This window comes from Episyrphus balteatus, chromosome 1, assembly GCF_945859705.1.
Source record: "Episyrphus balteatus chromosome 1, idEpiBalt1.1, whole genome shotgun sequence".
Classification (NCBI taxonomy): Eukaryota; Metazoa; Arthropoda; class Insecta; order Diptera; family Syrphidae; genus Episyrphus; species Episyrphus balteatus.
Window position 1 is genome coordinate 88,805,121 of NC_079134.1, and position 19,596 is coordinate 88,824,716.

A 19,596-nucleotide genomic window follows, 5' to 3' on the forward strand; every position below is an offset into this window, starting at 1 on the left:
TAAGTTTATCCATGTATAATATTTATTTATTTTTTATAACTTAGTCATTGTATAAGGTTAGGCCCCCTCTGTGCCAACAAAATTTTGTATCTATCAATGAATCTTAGACATAAGTTAATTTTAAGTCAATTGTAAATAACAAGTTCAATAAAAACAAAATTGAACTCGAGATTTATTTTAAATCTACTTTGATAAATCTTAAATTTGTTCAGCTACCCTGAATCTAAGATTTTCATCTACTTTCAATCCGAGATTTAGAATAAAACTCGAGATTTATGCTAAATCTACTTAGCTAAATCTCGGATTTCACGTAGGTGGAAACGTAGTATAAGTCTCTAACCAAAGTTTTAACTTCAGAGTTTATTTGTAATTTCATGTGTAGTTTCAAAAGGTTTAGATTTTCTAGAAACAAACTACTTCTCTTACGTACAAATTTCACCACTAAATTTCGTACTTCTAGATTCGAGGAGCCATATGGAGTTTGGTTTTTCTGTAGCTAAAAAAGTACTGGAAAATGTACATCAGAAGCCCTTCCAGATGTGCTTCGCTGATGTACTTTTGAAGTACATTTGTCTGTACTTTTAATGGAGGGGAAATTTATTTCATCTTGCATGCAAGAAAGAGATAGATGCTTCACGTATTCTTATATACAGAAAGTATATAACTAAGTTTTTTCCCGAGATCCTATCTTTTTTCAGTGGAAAAGAAGTACTTCTTTTACGTACATTTTTCGCCTTTTTTTTCTGTAGTTCTACGTTTGCTGGGTTGCATTGACCCTTATGAAAGCTAAATTGTTACGTGGGTTATATCAAGTGAAAAAGTTATTCCTAGGAGGTGGTAGTTTTTGTAGATGAAATAGGATTGCAACGTCGCACAGAGGAGTATTCGCTTACAAAATCCGGTCAAAAATATTTTTAATGTTTTTCTTATCAGAATTGGCCAAAAATATTATTATATAACTTAAAATGCATTAAAAAGTTACACTGAAAAAAATTTTCGGGTTAGTAAAAAAAAAATAATTGAGTAATTTATTTTTTTTTTTCAATTTTATTTAATTCATATTACTATTTTTAACATTAAATTTTTAAATATTAATAATATTTCAGGTTAAAGAAAACAAAAATTTTAAAATAAGTAGTTTTTTAAAGCAACAAAAGGCAATTTGACTAAAAAATACCTCAAGACTAAAAACCCGCACTAAACAAAAAGGTGGAAATATGTGGAAATTTTTTTTATGTGCATGAGATGACAAAGATGTATAGTTAAATATAAAAGAAAAATTTTTGCCCGATCGTACCCGAGACTATAACAAAAACACTTTTTTTTTCTACCGAAAATTACATAAATTTTCACGTTTTTCTATGCACTCTTGTCATCTCGATTTTCAATATATTTTCAATGAAATATATGTAAATTTCTGTATAAACATAAAGTACATACCTTGACCTTCGACATGCATCAAAAATTTTTCAGAATTATCACAAATTAAAATAAAAAAACAGACTGCAGTGTAACTGATTAAAAAACAAAATAAGCTTTTGTCGCCTGAGCTTATAAAATCGACTACATTTAGACTAAGATCTTGGGGATTAGTGGGTCAACAGTTATTATTTGAAACCGCTTTTAGTTAGCATGGGTATTGAGGAATGCGAAAAGCAAAAAATAACGGATCGAATGCGATTTTTGTTTTTTTCACTTATGACCGGATTTTGGGGTCGAATACTCCTCTGTGCGTCGTGTCGAGGCGAGGACGACCGTTCCTTGTGGCAGTTGTTTGATTGAAGACGGAATAGTGGGTGAAGTGATCTTGGTGTTTTGTTGATGCTTTTAGTTTTGCATTAGATTTGTCCTAGTCACTTGTAGTATCTGAAGTAACTTTATTTTTTTAATTGATGGTATTTTATGAATAAAAAAAACTTACCTCCGTCATAAGGCCTGGTACGCTGCTCGCGCTAAATTTTAGCCAAGATAAAATTTCCATACAAGTTATGGAATTCATTCTAGCTCGGCTAAAATTTTTCGATAATTTGTATGGGAGCTAAAATTTAGCGCGAGCAGCGTACCAGGCTTAAGGCCCAACTATGTATAATAGGCATTTGCGCGCATAGGCTTATGTTAAAATGGCATGAGTGAGTTGTCGAACATACACAATTCTTATGGGGATAGGAATTCAATTCAATTTTGTTTTTATTGAACTTGTTATTTACAATTGACTTAAAATTAACTTATGTCTAAGATTCATTGATAGATACAAAATTTTGTTGGCACAGAGGGGGCCTAACCTTATACAATGACTAAGTTCTTCTTCTTCCTTTTTTCTCGGCGCTGTTATGATCTCGATGTCGAGGGGATCATAACCTTCCCACATTACTGCTTCACACTAGTGATCCGCCTGTGGGGTTCGCCGGGTTGACCTCAGAAATCGGCGGCAAGCCTCCCGGTTTTGTATTGTTCCGTTTCTGAGGCCAACTGAATGCTGGTGTTTTTGCATTTGCTTGTACCAGGAGTTTTTAGGCCTACCTTTCTTTTTATTTCCTATATACAATGACTAAGTTATAAAATATAAATAAATATTATACATGGATAAACTTAATTTAAAGTCTGCTGACTAGGTTGTCCTCGGGGTGTTCAGACCCGGATGTCCAGTTGTGGGGTTGGTTGAGTTGGGTTGGTTCTTATGGGGATAGCCATAATGCGCATATGCGCGCTTCGTTAACTTTCGTTAAGCAAATGCCGTGCGCTCTGAAGCGCACGGCATGAGTAAAAGCTGAAACACAATCACGCTTTGCCAGACGCGTCATCGCGTTACGTTGAGAAATCCTCAAAGCGCGCTTCTGTCACTTTGACTTCGAACAGCTGATTGAAACATAAAATCTGCTGTCTAATAAAAAAAAAACACAGCCACTCACAAAATTATTGGGCCAAGTCTTTATTTTGATTTAATTGTGGAAAAATGAAAAAGGATATTAATGTGTTTAAAAAATGCATAGAAATTTGTTTATTCTTTAATCCTATAGTTATAAAAACAAAAGCAATCAAAATAAATTGTTTTTTACCAGTAAAACTCAGTCTACGACATCATTAAATTTTTTTTGTTTTTAATAAGTAAATTGTTTTGATTTAAAATATCTCGATGTCGTTTTTATGTGCAACATCTATAAAGAGAAATTAAAAAACACACCTAGTTTTGCAATAATTTACTTTTTTTTATTCACATTTGGCGCAATTATTATGTGGGTGACTGTAACTATGTCTGATAAATGTCAGAAAGCGAGCAAAAGTTCAACCTAGTTGAACTTTAGTTCGCTTTCTTACGTTTCCCTACGTATGGAAATTCATAAAAGAATAACATAATAGCAGAATAAAAGATCTCGCCGAATAGGCCCAATTGTTAACAATACCCAACAAACGTAGAACTACAGAAAAAACAGGTGAAATATGTACGTAAAAGGAGTACTTCTTTATTCCACTGAAAAAAACATAGGAGCTCGGGAAAAAACTCAGTTATATACTTCCTGGGGGCCTATTACGTAAAACGATTATCGTTTAAATCGGCTCGTTATCGTTGAAAAGCGACTACGTAAAACGATTATCGTATAAAAATGATGACACGCGACTGCGTAAAACGATAATCGTTTAAGGCTGAACGATACTCGTTTTTTCAATACGACTGACATTTTGCTGTCGTTTGGCTTTCATTTTGGTTTTGTTGTAAAAAATATTTTGTGTCTACTAGTGACATTCCTCTTGAAATAATTGAAATAGAAAAATAATGGGAAGAGAAGATGTAAATAAATACATTTTTTATTCGTGGTTTAACTTTAGTTTTTTGTTTTTTTTTTGTCAAAAAAAAAATTTCGTGTCTGCCAGTGATATTCCTGTTCGGCAAAAAAAATATGACTACATTGTATTTGGAAATGAAGAATGAAAATAATTAAATATTTTATATATTTTATAGACCGCAAACACAGACGAAATTTATGAATTTTGTTAAAGTTAAAGCTAAGAATTATTTATTTATTTAAACACCCAAGCCAAGGCTTAATCCAAAATACATTGGAACAATTTGGCAGACACTCTCAACTCAATGCAAGTGGACCTCCGGAAAAAAAAAAACATCGAGGGTTGGAAGAGCGTATGTTCTTTTAAACATAAAAAAATATTAAAATCCTCAAATATTAAAACGATTTGTATTTATATTATTAAAGCACCACAACTCAACATACAATAAAACAAACAATTGATTTCAATCTTCATGGCCAATTGGCAATGGCAGAGATAAAGTTCTCGGAGAGATGATTTTCTTCTTTATACTTGTAAAAAAAAATAGTTGAAATGAAGAAATATGTCCATAGCTCCAATTTTATAATGTTTCTGAATAGAAAAGTTTATTAAATTGCACAAGAAAAGTAAAAAAAAATATTTTCCCACTCAAGATGTTGTTTCTCTATCAATTTTTTGACAGATACTAATAGTCGTGAAGTTGGGTGCGCTTGAAAAAAAATTGTTTTTTCATTTTTATCTGGAAATATTTTCAACCATGCATTATCGTTTTATGTAGTCGCTCTTTGTCGCGACTATCGTTTGTCGTGGCTATCGTTGTTTTGCCGTTCGTTTCGTATTATGTAATAGGCCCCCTGTATATAAGATAAAATTCCCATTTCATAGCAGATTGGGTATGCCGAATACCAAATTCGAAAATCATATAAGATTTTTGGATGGAAATTCATAAAAGAATAACAGAATAGCAGAATAAAAGATCTCGCCGAATAGGCCCAATTGTTAACAATACACGGAGAAAAAATAAGGTATGTACCACCTTATTTCTGGTACATTTAACTATAATGTAAAGTTAATATAGGGATGACTCCCCAATAAGATCAATTTTACCTTACTGTTCTAGTAAATTCGTAGCTTCTGATTTACTTTACAGTAAAGCATTTTTTAGTATGAATTTCAAACAAAAATTACTAGAAATAAGGTACATATTTTACCTTACTGTAATGCTGAAAATACTACTTTTTAAAGTAACTTGAACTAGTATGGAAGGTAAATAATTCATGAGTAAATAAAGCCAATTTCATATTATTAATAATAGTTTCCTAAAGAAAATTGTAGTGCATGAATCTTCCAATATTATAATAAAATAAAAGTAATAATTATTATTGAAAAACATAACTTGGGTAAAATTACGCGCAATTGCTCCTCAAAGCCGTTTAGGAGGAAGTATGTGTGCCCAGTTATGTTTTTCAATAATTGTTATTACTTTTATTTTATTATAATATTGGTAGATTCATGCATTACAATTTTCTTTAGGAAACTATCATTAATAATATGAAATTACCTTAATTTGTTAAGAATATGCCAGCTGCAATTGCGGAAAAAACGATGCTCAAAATAAGACAAAGTAAGTCGTTGAAACAAAACTATATTTCCAAAAGGAAAAAAAAAACGCAATGATTTCAAATTCTGGTGTAAGACTTCGTGTCCAGAAAATCAAAGATTAAATCCTCTTGTACATGAAATAGTGCTCATCTATTAGACATTTCATGTTCAGACTCGCCGACATGCAAAAAATCATTTACATTGGAGGCTACAAAGAGAATAATTATAGTTTGTTTTTGTTAATGGTTTAATTATTAAAAAAATTTCACACAATTACAAATTATAAAAACAAATTGGAAACGACATGTCCACTTACTTTTTACAATTATTCCGCACTTAACTATGATAAAAAAAATAAAGGGATAACAAAATGGCGCACTTTTCAATGACAGTACCCATGAGTTTTTTTTTGTATCTAGGGTACTGTACTGTAAGGTAAAACTTGCAAAATCTACCCATAAATCACTCAAATACTTTTAACTAGAATTTTAAAGTAAAAAAAATGATACAATTTTGTAGTTGAAAATTAATTTTACTTTACATAATGAAAATATTACTACAGGTAAAGCTTGTACTACTATATTTTGTTCACTATAATTTACTTGTAAAAATTACTTTACGGAGCCAGTAAAAGTTCAATACGTAAGATAAATTTTATTAAAAATCTAAGGTTTTTTACTTTAATTATCTTACTAGTCATTTGGAGTAACAAATACTAGATTCATTTTTCTCCGTGTACCCAACAAACGTAGAACTACAGAAAAAACCGGTGAAATATGTACGTAAAAGGAGTACTTCTTTATTCCACTGAAAAAACATAGGAGCTCGGGAAAAAACTCATTTATATACTTCCTGTATATAAGAAAACGTGAAGCATCTATCTCTTTCTTGCATGCAAGATAAAATAAATTTCCCCTCCATTAAAAAAACAGACAAATGTACTTTAAAAGTATATCAACGAAGCACATCTGGAAGTGCTTCTGATGTATATTTGCGAGTACTTTTTTAGCTACAGAAAAACCACTAAATTTGTACTATAAAAGTACTTATATGGATAACTATTTCACCGGTTTATGGCCGTACTGCTAAAATCCATATTTTAATTTATCTGAAAATAAAAAAATCTTCAAAACAAACAAACAATTCTTTTAAACAACCATTATATTTATTGGAAAAACAGAAAATAGTTTTTTTTTTAACGAAATACATAAATAAAAAAAGATCCCTGGCCGCGCGTCTGTTGCCTGGCCAGTTGAGAAGAGTGAAATAGAAAAAAATACTTTGCACTTTGGTGGTTGTTTTTATATATTTTTTTTTTTATTTTTTTTCTAAATGCACAAGGCTGAAGCTTTTAGCCTGGTACGCTGCTCGCGCTAAATTTTAGCTCCCATACAAATTATCGAAAATTTTTAGCCAAGATAAAATGGATCCCATACAAGTTATCGATAACTTGTATGGGAATTTTATCTCAGCTAAAATTTAGCGCGAGCAGCGTACCAGGCTTCAGATAAAATTTTTCGATAATTTGTATGGGAGCTAAAATTTAGCGCGAGCAGCGTACCAGGCTTTTCCGAGTAAAGCCTGGTACGCTGCTCGCGCTAAATTTTAGCTCCCATACAAATTATCGAAAAATTTTATCTGAGCTAAAATGGATCCCATACAAATTATCGATAGCTTGTATGGGAATTTTATCTCGGCTAAAATTTAGCGCGAGCAGCGTACCAGGCTTAAAGCTTGGTACGCTGCTCGCGCTTAATTTTAGCTCCCATACAAATTATCGAAAAATTTTATCTGAGCTAAAATGGATCCCATACAAATTATCGATAACTGGTATGGGAATTTTATCTCAAGCCTGGTACGCTGCTCGCGCTAAATTTTAGCCGAGATAAAATTCCCATACAAGTTATCGATAATTTGTATGGGATCCATTTTAGCTCAGATACAATTTTTCGATAATTTGTATGGGAGCTACAAATTAGCGCGAGCAGCGTACCAGGCTTCAGCTAAAATTTAGCGCGAGCAGCGTACCAGGCTTAAAGCCTGGTACGCTGCTCGCGCTAAATTTTAGCTCCCATACAAATTATCGAAAATTTTTAGCCGAGATAAAATGGATCCCATACAAGTTATCGATAACTTGTATGGGAATTTTATCTCGGCTAAAATTTATGTATGTATTATGTTATTTTCTTTTCCTCCCATTTACCAGAGAAGAGTTTATTTTTTCAGGAGAAACAAAACTACTATATTTTGAGGGGAGAGATTTTGGTAAATAAGCAAACACATACATCCTCAAAGTAGACTTTGTTGGTGGTTGGTCGACTCCGAAGTGAGTCCGACCTCGACTACGAAACGGGTCCAACGGCGGCTCAAATTAGTGTGGAAATTATAATCACCGCGAAGCTGATTGCATATGTATTGGTGTGGTGAAAATCTCCACTCCGAGAAAACGGACCCGGAGCAGCGAAAACCTACCAGAAAAAGGAAAAAAAAAGGAATGACTAAACGGCATTTGCAACAAAAAAAAAGAACACGATTTTTTTTTAAGCCTGGTACGCTGCTCGCCCTAAATTTTAGCTGAGATAAAATTCCCATACAAGTTATCGATAACTTGCGCGAGCTGCGTACCAGGCTTTAAAGGGTAGTCTGGTACGCAGATTGAGCTTAATTTTAGCTCCCTTAGTCAGCTATTACATGAAGCCTCAAGAGGAGCGACTCTTTTTAAACATAATGAGTGCAAAAGAGAAAAAAGATGAAAGAAAAAATTATCCGACCGGAGAGTCGTGGGTCGTGAGTCACTTTTTCTCTTTTCAACATTCCCTCTCATTTCTTTATGCTTCTTGGTGCAATACAACAACAAGACTCAAGAGGCATCGTGTAATAGTACGCGCCTCACATGATTTGGGCCTATTCTGCCAAATCTTTTATTCTGCTATGAGTTTTCTGTTCTGAATGATAAAAAGATCTCAACCATAAATGATCTTTTATAATTGGTATTCAGCTAAGAATAAGAAGAACAGGAATGGGTGTTTGAAGAAAACTGCGGCATTTATTTAATTTTTACAAAGAAGTGTTAGTTACACATACACATATGCATTGAACCAGGGACGGAGTGCAGTAAGTTGTTCGCAAGGCGCAACGTTTTATATACGTGAAAATTTATATTTTTTATGAAACACGTTATTTATGGTTTTTTTTTTTAATAAAAAAAATAAAATATTGGCATTTAAAGCCTGGTACGCTGCTCGCGCTAAATTTTAGCTGAGATAAAATTCCCATACAAGTTATCGATAATTTGTATGGGATCCATTTTAGCTCAGATAAAATTTTTCGATAATTTGTATGGGAGCTAAAATTTAGCGTGAGCAGCGTACCAGGCTTAAGCATTAACTGCATTGGCTTAAAAGTGTAAAAGTTCTTAAGTGAAAATTTTCAAACATATTTCAATTTTCAAACTTAAAAAAAGCTTAATTTTTTGATTTACAAAACAATTTATATACTCTTTTTCACATTAAACTTGCATTAAGCCTGGTACGCTGCTCGCGCTAAATTTTAGCTCCCATACAAATTATCGAAAATTTTTAGCCGAGATAAAATGGATCCCATACAAGTTATCGATAACTTGTATGGGAATTTTATCTCTGCTAAAATTTAGCGCGAGCAGCGTACCAGGCTTTAGCGAGAAAAAAAATAACAAATGGAAAGTATAATTTCACATATAGCCTGGATCCCATACAAATTATCGATAACTTGTATGGGAATTTTATCTCGGCTAAAATTTAGCGCGACCAGCGTACCAAGCTTTACCATCACCAAACAAAAATAAACACATCCCTGTTTGTGAGATTTTCAATTTGACAGCTGTGGATTGAAAAAATCCAAGAAAAAAGAACACTTTTATTTTAACAAATTTTATTATTTTTGTGATTTTCTACGATAATCTATTTATATGAATAAATTCACTTTACATACATTTATGTTGCAAATAAAGTGAACTCACCTGTGAAAGGAAAGGGTCTCTGAATGGTTATAAAAATTGCTTTTGCACAATTTTACACAGCAATACATTATTGTTTTTATTGTTTTATTTGTTTTTAATAATTCTATAAAAGTTTTTGCAATTGTGTTAAAGAATGATTTTAAAGGGTTTTTCTATTTGAATTATACTTTGGTTTTAATTCCATCTCCCACCAGAATGGATCGAATGACACCGTTGCACAGTGGGTACCCTCCCATAAAAAGTGCGGTCAAAAATATAATGACCATTTTTTTTTAATGAAAGGCCTGTATTATCATTTTATATGATTTATTATTGCAAAAAAAATGCATCAAGTCAGTTTTTAGATTTGTTCGTTATTTTGAAGAAAAATAAAAAAGTTAAAATTTTTTTTTTTTTATTTAAAAAAAATTGTTAATGCCGTAAATGGAACCTGACTGTCAGTCGAGCACCTTACCCCTACCCTCTAGTTCAGTCTTTTATAAAAATAATAGTACAAAAGGAATTTTTTTAGTTTTACGTTGTAATTTTTTTTTCTCCGTGTAACGTCATTTAAACTTGTAAATTACTCGAAAAGGGGAAAAAATGGCGCTATTATTTCGAAAGGTAGGACAGTATTCTTCATTTGAGAACTAAAATTGTAGAGGGCACTCGAAGGCAAACCAACTAAAACTCCAATTTAATGAAAACTTAGCTAAATAAAAATGATTGAAATTGCTTCGCTAACGAGCCCCATTACAATTAGCCTTTATGTTATTTAACAATATAATTTGTTTTTAGGAAGTATTAACCTCCTCGTTTAATATCCATAACATTTTAATACTGTTCACAATTTTTTAACACCCGCTATCACTATCGCAAGTTCTCACCTTATAACTGCAGAGATAAGAAAACTGTACCTTTTTTTATATACCGACTTTGAATGGCTATTAAGAAATGAAAAAAGGGGTAACCGTCAAACTTTTTTTGGTTTTGGTTCGATGGGAGATTGTAGAACGTTGTTTAATCATTGGATTTAAAAAAAATGACATTTACTTTTTTATTTTTGACCTATGGCGGTATCCACTGTGCGTTGGAATTATTTTTGACAGTTTTTTTTCCACGCTATCCTACACTTTAAAAGTGATATACACCCATTCCTATACTTCTTATTCTTAGGTATTCATAACTTCGAACTTTTATAAAATTCTGTTATGAAACTTCGAAAAGGAATATCTGCTATAAACAAACCAAACAGAACTTAAATCTTTTATCATCTGTCATTTCCAAAGACAAAAATAAAAAACAAATCAAAATGTGGAAAGTAAAGTGAATTCAATTTTCTCGTAGATTATCCAGCAAAATTGTGATTGTGATCAGTGCTGCCACCCCAAAGATAATTGAGCGCAGTATATTTTAAGGGAAAGCGCAGTAGATTGCAATATACCGCAGTAGATTTTTAAATATACAAAACAACACTCAAATCACAGAAATATATTTTACTTCAACACAAATTAAAAAATTAGCTCAACAGTAAAAAATACAAAACAGCTTTATCTTCGGTTCCACGTCATTTCACATCATTTTGTTCGCCCGAAATCTTAACAAATATTGCGAGTTGCACTTTTCACCAGTAGCCAAAATAAAACTGAGCAAAAAGATGTCGGTAACTTCTCAAATTACCTGAAAAGATTTAAAAATACGGCTAGTTTCCCGAACATGAACAGATTTATTTTCGCCCGGAACTCACAAGTAACAAGTGAAATTCAATTTTTCGTTTGGAATTTTGTTCACGTAAAACTCACGATAGGGCTGCATTTGAATTTTTTAGGGAATAGAGTGAGTGAACGTGTTTCAGTATTTAAAATTTTGAAATGGACAACAATCAAACTTTGGTTATGTACTATTAAAATTTTTAATAGGGGAGTAGATTCGTTTTGCTGCGCAGTAGATTTTCATTTGGTCTAAAATGCAGTAGATCTACTGCTAAAGGAGTAAGGTGGCAGCCCTGATTGTGAGCGTATGTTCATTATGGCTACTCTTCATGTTTCTTCCTATGAAATTAAAGTAAATAAATAGATTCATGTGCATCTTGCCTTTCGCAAAATATTTAGAATCTGGAGGAGATACCTCACCGCTACAAAACCAACCCTATTACATGGACATTGGACAAAGTGCTCACAGAAGATTGCAACATTTTAAATTAATTGTTAACTTCCTTTTTTTTTGGAAAATATCTGTTTTCTTTTTTTTATGAAATAAATTATAATTTAAATAAACATGTTTCTTAATTTCATTTATATCAAGTGAAAAAGTTAATTCCAAGGAGGTGGTAGTTTTTGTAGATGAAATAGGATTGAAACGTCGCGTCGAGGCGAGGACCACCGTTCCTTGCGGCAGTTGCTTGATTGAAGACGGAATAGTGGGTGAAGTGATCTTGGTGTTTTGTTGATGCTTTTAGTTTTGCATTGCAACGTGCAAACTCATGCTGAAGCAAGAAGCTATAGAGGCAACAAACATACGATGGTCAAACATTATAACTTGCCAAACGACCAAGCAGACCTGGCCTAGGCTAGATCCAAAACGTTCAAAAAATTTGTTGTCTCTAAGCAGATTGCATATCAGCTCTGTAATAGGTGTCTTAACAGGACACTGTCTCATAGGTAGACACGCCATAAGACTTGGCGTAATCTCTAACGACTTCTGTAGAAGTTGCCTTGATGAGGAAGAAGAAGAAACAATCCAACATCTTCTCTGCTCATGTCCTGCCCTTTCCAGTAGACGTAAAAAATACCTGGAAAAATATTTCTTAGAAGATACCAGTGAACTAATCAATACTGACATCTTCAACCTTCACCGCTTTATTAAAAGCTCCAACTGGTTTAATTAGTGAGGAATTTCCTCACAAAATCATGGTATCACAACGGACCAATAAATGGTCTAAGTGTGTCAGTTGTTTTCCTGACAGCCATTTCTACCTAACCTAACCTAACCTAGTTTTGCATTAGATTTGTCCTAGTCACTTGTAATATCTGAAATAACTTTATTTTTTTAATTGATGGTATTTTATGAATAAAAAAAAATTACCTCCGTCTTAAGGCCCAACTATAATAGGCATATGCGCGCATGGGCTTATGTCAAAATGGCATGAGTGAGTTGTCGAACATACACAATTCTTATGGGGATAGCCATAATGCGCATATGCGCGCTTCGTTAACTTTCGTTAAGCATATGCCGTGCGCTCTGAAGCGCACGGAATTAGTAAATTTCTCAGAATAAAATATAAACAACATGTATGCAAGGGGGATACAAAAATTAAATTAATTTTCACTTAATAAAAATGTGATAAGCGAATTGTGAATTGAATAAAGACAATTTTAAAAATATTTTTGTGTAATTCAACGCGTTTTTTTATAAAAAATATGGAAAACAAAAATTTAAATTGTGACAGAAGGCTATGCGCGCGTATGTTCATTATGGCTACTCCTCATGTTTTCAGAAACAGGACGAAGCAGTTCGTTCGATTTTGACATAAGCCTATGCGCGCATATGCCTATTATAGTTGGGCTTTTAGTTATTTATAAAACTAAGCTAAATATAAAAAAACACCTACTTTTATTGAAAGTTTTCTACCTTCTTGAATTCTTTATGATAAAAGGTATAACTACAACGGCCACCTTTTGCAAAAGCCTGGTAGCGCAAACAGCGTACCAGGCTAAAAAGTGAAAAAGCGAAAATTTTCAAACTCATTTTGTGAGAGTTTTTCCGAGCACAAAATTAAAAATAATGATGTAGAAAGCTTATCTTTTGGTTAAATAAACAATTTTTGTAGTTTTTTCCAAAAACAAATAGCTCTTGAAAGAAATAAAAAATTTTTACTTTTTTAAATTTCCCACTTTTTAGATAATTTAAAAGAAATAAAAAATTTTTACTTTTGTAAATTTCCCACTTTTTCACTTTTTAGATAACGCAACAAAAATCTGTCTTTTATGATTCATAAAAGATTTCATAACAGATTGAGGCTTGCTGAATACCAAAAATGAGAATAGCAAAAGAATTTTGACAGTTCGAACTTCGTAAAAGATTTTATAAAAGATTTCATAGCAGATTGGGTATGTCGAATAGGTAGCAAATACGAAAATCATAAAAGATTTTTTGACAGATTAGATTTTTGTATGGAAATTCATAAAAGAATAGCAGAATAAAATATCTCGCCAAATAGGCTCAAATTAGTATGGAAATTATAATCACCGCGAAGCCGATTGCATATGTATTGGTGTGGTGAAAATCTCCACTCCGAGAAAACGGAGCCGAAGCAGCGAAAACCTACCAGAAAAAGGAAAAAAAAGGAATGACTAAACGGCATTTGCAACAAAACAAAAAGAACACGTTATTTTTTTACACTATACATTTTGTATGTTATTTTTACAAACATGAAATTATTTTCTTCATTTGCTGTTGAAGCCTGGTACGCTGTTCGAGATAAATTTTAGCTCCCATAGAAATTATCGAAAATTTTTAGCTGAGCTAAAAAGGATCCCATACAAATTATCGATAAAATTCCCATACAAGTTATGGGAATTTTATCTCGGCTAAAATTCCCATACAAGTTATGGGAATTTTAAGCGAACAGCGTACCAGGCGATTCTATCTAATATATTTTTTTCGTATTTTTATCTAAAGCGGCTTATGAATTACAGGTAAAAGAAAAATGACAATAGCATTGACTTCTTATGGAAAGCCAAACTTTCAAAACGCTCTCCTGAAAAGTTGTAAAAAATGACTTATGTTGTTTTTCCTTATTGCCACAGAAATATCAAAAAGCGAAAATTTGCAAACTCATTTTGTGACAGTTTTCCGAGCACAAAATTAAAAATAATGATGCAGAAAGCTTATTTTTTGGTTGAATAAACAATTTTTGTAGTTTTTTCCAAAAACAAATAGCTCTTGAAAGAAATAAAAAATTTTTACTTATGTAAATTTCCCACTTTTTCACTTTTTAGGTCATTGTAGTTATAAAAGCAACAAAAATCTGTCTTTTATGATTCATAAAAGATTTCATAACAGATTAAGGCTTGCTGAATACCAAAAATGAGAATCGCAAAAGAATTTTTGACAGTTCGAGCTTCGTAAAAGATTTTATAAAAGATTTCATAGCAGATTGGGTATGCCGAATTTCAGTTGTTTCGATAGTATCGATATTTTTCAAAAAAAACTATCGATAATATCGATACTATCGATGGTTTTTTTCAACAGAAACCTGCCTTTACCCTTCAACCAAACGAGTCCGACCTCGGCCCGAATCGGCTCTGAAGTTAGTCCGACCTCGACTACGAAACAGGTCCCACGACGCGGCGGCTCAAATTAGCATGGAAATTATAATCACCGCGAAGCCGATTGCATATGTATTGGTGTGGTGAAAATCTCCACTCCAAGAAAACAGAGCCGGAGCAGCGAAAACCTACCAGAAAAAAAAAAAGGAATGACTAAACAGCATTTGCAACAAAAAAAAGAACACGATTTTTTTTTACACTTAACATTTTTTATGTTATTTTCACAAAAATTAAATTATTTTCTTCATTTTCTGTTGAAGCCTGGTACGCTGTTCGACATAAATTTTAGCTCCCATACAAATTATCGAACATTTTTAGCTGAGCTAAAATGGATCTCTACAAATTATCGATAAAATTCCCATACAAGTTATGGGAATTTTATCTCGGCTAAAATTTAGCTCGAACTGCGTACTAGGCTTGACACTGGCCAGTGGCTGGAGTTGGAGTGGTGTTTGATTTAGTTCCATAAATTGTTGAAAAGAATTGTAGTTGTTGATTATTGGGGGTGGTTAGGTTGCCGGAGAAGAAAATTTTCTACAAAAACACAAAATTATTTATTAGAAAATTGCTAAGCTAAATTTCAGCAATGCATACCTTTTCTTTAAAACCTGGTACGCTGTACGCGCTCAATTTTAGCCGAGATAAAATTCCCATACAAGTTATCGATAATTTGTATGGGATCCATCCCTTCAAGCAAGAAAACTGAGTTCAACAAAGACTCTCTGACCTCAGAACGCGAAAATCGGGGTTGCACTCACACACTTGCAATTTTTTGTCTATGAACACAAAGTCTAACGAGAATCGTGGTGAAAAGTGAGAAATGCAAAAAAAAAAGTAAAGACAGACATAGCCAATAAGAGCAAAAGCGTAATTTTGTTATGTTTTGTTAAAGTGTATAGTCGCGTCGTGTCTCGTGTCGTTATTAGTATAATATTAGTATAATTATAAACAATTATATTAAATTATAAACAATATGGAAACAAAAAAAGGTATGTTGTATATATCGCTCAAAGTGTTTGGATTAAAGTGATGTGTTTCTGCTTGTGTTGTAGATGTAATCTCTAATGATGAAAAAAAAGGCAGAAGGTGAAACATGCGATTGGGCATCTAAAGTAACACCAACAACAGCAGCAGCAACAAATAAAATAAAATGGAAAAATGTATTGTATCTTATACTGTATTTATTGTGAAAATTTCGTTTGCCAAAATTAAATAAAAAATAAAACAGTTTCAGTGAAAAAAAAAATTAATCTTGTTCTTTTTTTGGTCGCAAATGCGAAACGTCATCCCTTTTTTATTCCTCTTTCTGGTAGGTTTTCGCTGCTCCGACTCAGGTCCGCCTTCGGCTCCGTTTTCTCGGAATGGAGATTTTCACCACACCAATACATATGCAATCGACTTCGGCCTTCGGACCCGTTTCTGAGCCGAAGTCGGACTCAGCTCCGCCTGAGGCGGAGCGAATTCGGACCGAGGTCGGACTTGTTTGCTTGAAGGGATTTAACTCGGCTTAAATCTTTCGATAATTTGTATGGTACGCTGTTCATTTTTTTTCATTTTCATTTATTATGTATTTTTATATACTAACACAGTAAGATAATTCTTATAAAATAGTGCAAGTTTGTGAATAATATAATACATGGAATATAAAAAAAATTATTGTACATGTTTAGTCCTTTATTATGGACAGTTAAATTGAAATATATATTAATAATAAATAGATGTAAACCTAGATGGCAAGAAATAGATAAGGAAATTGAAGCTTAGAAAGAAAGAGATAGAAAAAAAAAAAAGATAGACTATAAAAGGTTAAGTTAGTTGCTTTGTTGTTTTAAAAATTCCATTAGTTCGTTGTGAAAATGATTGATGCTACTTATTTTTCTCAGAGAAGATGGGAGTGAGTTCCAGAGTCGGATGGCGGCGATGAAGAATTGTCGTTCAGATGTCAGGCAGTTGAATCTAGGGAGTATTAAATAGATCGCACGGTTTGATTCCGCGAAGCGAAGAATCTCGAAAAGATAATTTGGTTCGCGTGATTGAATTATATTATAAAGCATTTTAAGGGTTCGAAATTGAAGGAAATTTTCAAATGACATATCAAGAAGGCTCATACTCAAGTGCGAAACATGATCATATTTTCTAAGTCCGTAGATATAACGAATGGTGCTATTGAAAGCGACTTTTAGTTTTTGTTTACAAAACGAATCACAGTTTAGGAAAATTTCACAACCCTGAGTAAGTACGGGTATTATTAGGGTTTTTGCCAGCATAAATCGTGTATTTATTGGGGTGTATTGTTGGAAAGTCCAAAGAGTGCGGAGAACTCCATAAGTTTTTCCGACAATAGAGTAAATATGATTGTTCCATGTTAGCGTTCGGCTAAAGATCATTCCTAAATTCTTAGCTGTGCTTACGAATTCTAGTGCAATGTTGTTTAATGTAATTGGTGGGAAGTAGGTTAAATCCAAGGGTTTTTTCGAAATTACCAAACATTTGCATTTATTGGGATTGAGACTTAAGCCGTTGCTACTTGACCAACCAGAAATCAAACCAAGTTCCTCATTAATTGTGAATACGCAATTCTCAATTAGGCCGAGTGAACAGCTTTTGTATATTTGGATGTCATCGGCATAAAAGTGCCTAGATGATTGTGAAATGATGGACGCGATTTCATTTATATATAGGGAGAAGAGGAGTGGTGCCAGTATGGATCCTTGGGGAACACCTCGGGGAACAGGAAGGAAACTTGAATAATTACCAGCAAGATACACAGCTTGCATTCTGCCACCTAAGTAGGATGCAATTAGTTTGATTGCATCACAAGACAGATTGAAGGAAACCTGTAGTTTTCTTAGAAGAAGAGAATGATTGACCATGTCAAAGGCTTTCGAAAAGTCTAGAAGGACCAAAAAGGAAACATCGTTGTCGTCAAGACTTTTCCTGATATCCTCGACCACTTTCATAAGCGCAGTAGTGCAACTGTGTTTGGGTCGAAATCCCGACTGAATGTCAACTAACAGTTTATTCCTCATAATATACTCGTTTAATTGTTTTTGCATTACTCTTTCGCAAACTTTAGAAAGGAAGGGGAGAATAGAGATCGGTCTGAATTCATTACATACTGCATTTTTAGGAATGGGTATAATTTTGGCCAATTTCCATTGACTTGGAAAGATACCGGTGGTAAGAACACTGTTGAGGATGTGTGTAACGAAAAGCAGCAGATATGGCATTATGGCTTTAAGAAAGATGGGATTAATTTCATCAACTCCGACTGCATTTGATTTCACTGAAAGAATGCATTCCAAAACATCAAGATCGCTTACACCAGAAAAACAGAATGATGAACGTGAAGGGGAAACAGCTGGAACCTCATTATCAACCAATAGTGGGATAGAAAGAGGATTTAGGAATTTTTGATTTAATTCATCACTGTCAATATTAGGTTGAGATTGAGGTTTTTGTTTCCCAAGTCCAAGCTCACGTAAATTTTTCCAAAGCTTCTTACTATCGGTTTTAGTTTGGAGGTGACTTGCAAAATGATGTTTTTTTGCTGTTCTTATCTCTAAGACCACTCTATTACGCAATGCTTTATAGACTTCCTGAAATTCAATAACCCGAGTACGAACCCACCGCCTATATGCTTGGTCACGTTGATTAATAAGATCTTTAATTATGTTTGTGAACCACGGTTTTGAAACATTACGAATTTTAATTTGTTTTAGTGGGACATGGGTGTTATACAAATATAAAATGTTTGTGTTTAAGAACTCAACTTGGTCGTTTGGTGACGACAATAAGTAAATATTTTCCCATGGCATGGAACGAATGTCAAGTTCGAGAGAGGTTTTATTAATATTTTTAAAATCTCGTTTAAAAGATAAACGGTTATTAGGTCTATAGATAGTTTCGAAATCAAATGTAAGGAATATGAGATCATGGTGTGAGAACGTTGGAGCGTTAAGTTGGTTGTAGAATAATACCCCATCATAGCTGTTAACAAGAAAGATATCTAGCAGAGTACTCGAAGTTTGAGTAAAGTGAGTAGGTACTGTAGAGTTTACGAGATGCAGGTCAAAGGTGCTCATTTTAGGTGCTAAATTTTAGCTGAGATAAAATTCCCATACAAGTTATCGAGAATTTGTATGGGATCCATTTTAACTCAAGCCTGGTACGCTGCTCGAGCTAAATTTACTAACCAGGCTTAAAGCCTGGTACGCTGATAGCGCTAAATTTTAGCTCCCAGACAAATTATCGAAAATTTTTAGCCAAGATAAAATTGATCCCAAACAAGATATCGATAACTTGTATGAGTATTTTATCTCGGCTAAAATTTAGCGCGAACAGCGTACCAGGCTTAAGGTACCAGGCTTTAGAATGAAGCCTGGTACGCTGCTCGCGCTAAATTTTAGCTCCCATACAAATTATCGAAAAATTTTAGCTGGGCTAAAATGAGTCCCATACAAATTATCTATAACTTGTATGAGAATTTCATCTCGGCTAAAATTTAGCGCGAGCAGCGTACCAGGCTTGAATGTAGAATGAAAATCTATCGATAGTTTTTTCAAGCTATCGATGTACGCGATAGTTTTTTACTATCGATGTTGAAGCAACCCTATAATGTTTAAAGTAAAGCCAGAACTATAATTGTCGGATCGTCGGATGAAAACGAAGGGGAACAGCGCTCGCAACCGCACTCGACAGAGAGAGAGACAGACCCAATTATGGTTCTGGCTTAAGCCTGGTACGCTGCTCGCGCTAAATTTTAGCTGAGATAAAATTCCCATACAAGTTATCGATAGCTTGTATGGGATCCATTTTATCTCGGCTAAAAATTTTCGATAATTTGTATGGGAGCTAAAATTTAGCGCGAGCAGCGTACCAGGCTTTAAAGTGAATTGCATTGTC